Below are 6,000 nucleotides of genomic sequence, written 5' to 3'. Positions count from 1 at the left end.
AAAAAAAAAAAAAAAAAAAACTCTCCCGTCCAGCGAGCATCGGTCTCCCAGCGGACGTACCATGTACTTATCTCCAAACTCTCTAGTCCAGCGAGCATCAGTCTCCCAGCGGACGTACTACATACTTACCTCTATCACTCTCCCGTCCAGCGAGCATCAGTCTCCCAGCGGACATACTATGTACTTTCTCTAAATCTCTCCCGTCCAGCGAGCACTGGTCTCCCAGCGGACGTACTGTGTACTTTTCTCTAAAATATCTCCCGTCCAGCGAGCACTGGTCTCCCAGCGGACGTACTATGTACTTATCTCCAAAACTCTAGTCCAGCGAGCATCAGTCTCCCAGCGGACGTACTACATACTTACCTCTATCACTCTCCCGTCCAGCGAGCATCAGTCTCCCAGCGGACATACTATGTACTTTCTCTAAATCTCTCCCATCCAGCGAGCACTGGTCTCCCAGCGGACGTACTATGTACTTTTCTCGTAATCTCTCCCGTCCAGCGAGCATTGGTCTCACAGCGGACGGAGTGAGAACTTTCCCAGTAGAGCACTTACGTTTTCTCTTTCATCCAGCGAGCATTTGGTCTCACAGCGGATGCAGTGTGAAAAAATCTCCTGGGCAAGCACTCATTTTTCCTCTTTCAACTTCCTCTTTCTGTCCAGCGAGCATTGGTCTCACAGCGGACGGAGTGAGAACTTTCCCAGTAGAGCACTTACGTTTTCTCTTTCATCCAGCGAGCACTTGGTCTCACAGCGGATGCAGTGTGAGAAAATCTCCTGGGCAAGCACTCATTTTTCTCTTTTTAGTTTTCCTCTTTCCATCCAGCGAGCATTGGTCTCACAGCGGACGGAACGAGAACGTTCCCGGTAGAGCACTCACGTTTTCTCTTTCATTTCAGCGAGCATTTGGTCTCACAGCGGATGCAGTGTGAAAACCTCCTGGACAAGTACACTACAACCGCTCCTCGTTCGCAGACAAACAGGGGCCGTCAGTCCAGGCAGTGAACCACCATCACGGGCCTCCCCGATTAAGCATCCAGGCCCCTTCTCGAGATGCCAGCCCGCCAATCTCGGCACTCATTTGGGGGTCTTTAGTCCGGCGGCTGTCCTCTGCTCTTTAGCCTATTGGAATCAGAATCAGAAAGAGCTTTATTGCCAAGTGTGCTTGCACACACAAGGAATTTGTTTTGGTACTGAGGCTTCCAGTGGACATATACAAATACAACATGAAACATAATACTACAAATTATAAGAATAAAAAATAAAAATATAAATATATGAGAATAAAACTATCACAGTTGGGTTTAGTCAGAATAGACATTTTCAGATTTACAGATTATGAACCTATTTACAGTGTTTTGAATATTATAAATAAATAAATCTACATATAAGTATCACCTGAGTTGTGGGATATTGCACTAAACAGTGGGAGTATTGCACTTACAGGCATATGCCTTGGGAGGAGTGTTAACTGTTCAGGAGGGAAATGGCCTGTGGGAAGAAACTGTTCCTGTGCCGAGATGTTCTTGTGGCCAGTGATCTGAGTCTCCGTCTTGACGGTAACAGTTCAAACAGGTGGTGTCCAGGGTGAGTGGAGTCTGTGATGATTTTACCTGCTCTCTTCCTCACTCTGGAAGAGTACAGGTCCTGGAGGTTTGGCAGGGGGGCACCAATAATCCTCTCCGCAGTCCGGACTGTCCGTTGTAGTCTCTTGATGTCTGATTTGGTAGCTGAACCAAACCAGACAGTGATGGAAGCGCACAAGACAGACTCAATGACGGCTGAGTAGAACTGAATCAGCAGATCCTGTGGCAGGTTGAACTTCCTCAGCTGGCGAAGGAAGTACAGTCTCTGCTGGGCCTTTTTCACAGTGGAGTCAATGTGATTGTCCCACTTCAGGTCCTGAGAGATGATAGTGCCCAGGAACCTGATGACTCCACTGCTTCCACAGTGCTGTTCATGATGGTGAGTGGGAGGAGTGCTGAGCTGTTCCTCCTGAAGTCCACGATCATTGGGGGGAGTACTCTGGGTTCGGGCTGAATTCCGAGCTCGGAGCCCTCCCTCCGGACAGCACGCCAAATACGCATTAAATCTTACTCCCTCAAAATTATATGTAAGTGTGAACTCGTGAAATGAAGTTTTATTAACTAAGTTCGGGAGGAGCACGTTCAGATAATTAACACGAGTGGACAGCAATCAGCAATCAATGATAAGAGGGTACATATAGACTCAGCAGTCTTACCTCGATCCATTGACAGTTTGCAGCATCCCCCCTCCACCCCTTCTCCACACTCCTAGTTCTCCACACTCCTAGTTCTAAAAATCACTTACATACGGGGGGAGTACTCTGGGTTCGGGCTGAATTCCGAGCTCGGAGCCCTCCCTCCGGACAGCACGCCAAATACACATTAAATCTTACTCCCTCAAAATTATATGTAAGTGTGAACTCGTGAACTGAAAGCAACTTGCACTGATATATCTTACTTAAAAAATATTATCTTCTCTTGTCTCAATATGCACAACAGTAATGTTTTTTTTACCAAGGCACATTTATAAAAACTACTTAAAGGTCCTAATTGCCTCCTGGCTTAATCTAAATCATGTTTGTGAAACCAGGCCATAAATGTTTTATTTGTATAAAATGTTCATGGGTTTTAGTCACATTTTTAGAGCCACTTGTTTTTCCTGAATGTGATGTTAATTTCTGTTCAAACAGTGTAGGGTCATAAATAAAAACATTTGCATGTAAACTGAATGTTTAAAGTTCGACTTTGAGAGACTTTTTTATTCAACGCCATATTAACTACATCCCTACGTTGGTTTTGATTGAAATTAGTAAAAATAGACAATTGACCCTTCGCTAAGCCCCGCCCTCCCTAGTTACTGTTGCTACGCCTGTCAAGCTTTCGTGTCTGGCACGTCTATTACAGTGTGTATGCACCGGTGTCAGACATTCCGAATGAGATAATTAGTAATTTTTGGCGAACATGTGAAATATCTGAGAGAGCAAGACAAAGGGGACTGCAGTATGCATTCGAGGGATATATCCACGAAATAATATGCAACCGATTAGCGAATAATTTCATTCAAATTGAAGCTAAAGCCTATAGTCCCAGCGCAAGCAGCCGCCGCCTCATACGCTGACCATTCAAATGGGAAACACACAGCTATTTTCGTGCACAGCAGGGTGAGTGAAATGTGAAAATAATCTAATAATTATATATCAAACAGTTTATCCATACATTTTGTGGAATAACACTAACACCGGGAGAGCCGCGATCAGATTGTGTTAAAGTTACTAAGCCAGGGGTAACGTTAGGCCGTCGATTAACGAATTGCTGAAATATATTTTAAAGTAGCCTATGTCAGTGAGCCTCCGTCTTGTCTTTAATCGTCTTATTTTACGTTAAAATATATGCATTATGAACAAAGAACAGTCATTATTTCCAACTTCCAAGCAATATGTGTTTTTGTTAATCCTGTGGACATGTAGTTGTGAATGGGGTCTCCCACACTGCTGATCCACGCACATCATTTCTCCTCTTGGCTTTTAGATTTTCGGGAAGGAAAAAAATTCCACTCCCGCGTCCAAACTTTTAGGATACCGGGTATCAGATTAGCACAATCCATACGCACAACGCTTCGGCATGTTTCACTCGCTCGAAAGCTTGCCAGACCTCCCGCGCCTAGTTACGGTTGCTAAGACACGATTGGCCGGTTGCGGTTTTCGGGCGTGGCTTAGCGAAGGGTCAATTAACTGGCATAGAATCCTGCTGTACATAAAGCAAGATTGATTTGATATTGTTTCTATGTTGATTCAATGTTAAATAAATGATTTAATTAAGGTTGAAAAAACATTGATTTTATGTCCATCTTGATTGATTTTTCATCGTTGAAATAACATTATTTCAGGGTGCAAACCTGATGAAAAATCAATGTTAAATTTCAACATTGTTTCAATGATCTTTTGGTTAATGCATTAGCATTGATTCAATGTTGATTCAGTGTTGGTCTGCTATCTGGGAGGCAATAAGACGTGAAGCATCAGCAGGAAGAATGGGTAAATTGTGGGATCCTGACTCTCAGTATGTCTACGTGGTGAAATAAGCAATCGACATGGTTAAAATTATGAAGGTATTTTTTTTTTTTTTTTTTTTTTTTTACAATATCATGTGGCGTTCCAGTGGCCGTTGTTCCCTTTCAAGGGAACTTCGAGCTGCGTCAAACGCTGCGGGAACGCCCCTGCGTTGTGCGTCATGAAGCACGTATGGAATCAGCCCAATGGAGAGATGAAACGTCATAGGCGGGTGACGTCATCGACCAGGAAACTATAAAGCACCCCAAAAACACAAGCGCATTAGCTTCTGTGCTTTCAGTCGCGCTACATGTGAATCTGTCCCTGTGTGATATTGTCTGTCTTACATACCCTGCACCACACAAACAATTTATCCCTATATATATATATATTGAGAGATTATGGCGGACGAACAGCAGTTTAGAAAGTGTGTTCCTCCCTGCTCGCGTTATTTAACGAGCGGGGATACACATGATCTTTGTGTTGTTTGTTTGGGAGTTCAGCATGCCCAGTTTGCTCTCGAGGGAGCAGACTGTGAGCATTGCGAGCGTTTGCCGTTAAGGACGCTCCGCTCCCGCCGATCGCTCTTTGAGGAGAGCGGTTCGGTGCGCGCTCCCCGCGGTTCGGGTCCCGCTTCTGCCGAGGCGGAGCGGCGGCGCTTATCGTGGGGATCGCAGATGGATCTCACAGCGGGGTTTGAGACGGGCTCTGCCTTATCTCTCCCTTCACCTGTGAGATCCAGTGCCTCAGTCCCGGGTTCGGAAGCACGCGCTGCGGTTTCTTCCGCTCGGGCTGAGGCACCAATGCTGCAGCTATCCAGTTCTGAGGAACTTGATGTTGTTAGTGTTGAGGGAGATGTGGAGGATTCGCCACCCCACACTCCTGAGAGTGATGAGCTTATGGAGGTGTTAACAAGAGCTGTTGAAAAACTTAATATTGAATGGCCAGTGACTAGACAGGAGTCTGTTTCTAAATCAAAGTTGGATGAGAGATTTTTGCCGTCACGTGTGCAGCCTCCACGCCGGTGCCTGCCGTTTTTCCATGATCTCCACACCGAGGTGTCGAAATCATGGAGAAAACCGGTGTCATATAGAGTGTTTAGTCCCCAGACTTCAACATACGCTAATATTATGGGAGCCAAGGCTCATGGTTATGGTGCTTTGCCTCGTGTGGAAGAGACGCTTGCGAGCCATCTCTCCCCCGAAGCAGCATCATCTTTTAAGGCACCGGCATTACCCACCAAGCCTTTAAGAAACACTTCGGCTTTGGTGGGTAAAGCATATTCGGCAGCAGGTCAGGCTGCGTCATGTCTGCATACTATGTCAATCTTGCAGGCATACCAGGCTGATCTGCTAAGGGACATGAGTGAGAGTGAGGAGGTCAGTACTGACGTAGTTCGCGAACTGCGTCAGGCTGCTGATTTATCCCTGCGTGCCACCAGAGAATCGGCCAAATTAATGGGTCGTTCTATGGCAGCTCTGGTGGCCGCAGAAAGACATTTGTGGTTAAATCAGACTAATATTAAAGTGAGAGAAAAAGCTTTTCTTTTAGATGCTCCTCTTTCTCCCATGGGGTTGTTTGGTGATGCTGTGAATTCAGTTATCGATAAATTCCAAGAAGAAAAGAAACAAACTGCAGCTTTTAAAAAGTTTCTTCCCCTTAAAGTTCATGTCCCTGGGGCTGCTGGGCGGGAGCAGCCCCGGCCGTCTTCGAGCTCATCACATAGAGCGCAGCAGAGGCAGAGTGTCGCGTCTCGTGCTCCCCCTGCTGGACAGTGGGCTCAGCCGCGACACTCTCAGCCGAAGCCTTCTCCCAGTAGAACTGATCTGAGGACAGTTATATTGGCTAAGAAGGCTTCGGCTAAGAAGAAGTCCTGACGCCAAGCCGTTCAGGATGCTGAGGGTGGTCCCCACCGAGGCGGAAAG

The sequence above is a fragment of the Siphateles boraxobius genome, unplaced genomic scaffold, assembly GCF_051911475.1.
Source record: "Siphateles boraxobius isolate OS27281-9 unplaced genomic scaffold, OSU_SipBor_1 65, whole genome shotgun sequence".
NCBI classification, from domain to species: Eukaryota; Metazoa; Chordata; class Actinopteri; order Cypriniformes; family Leuciscidae; genus Siphateles; species Siphateles boraxobius.
This window is presented reverse-complemented; position numbering follows the sequence as displayed.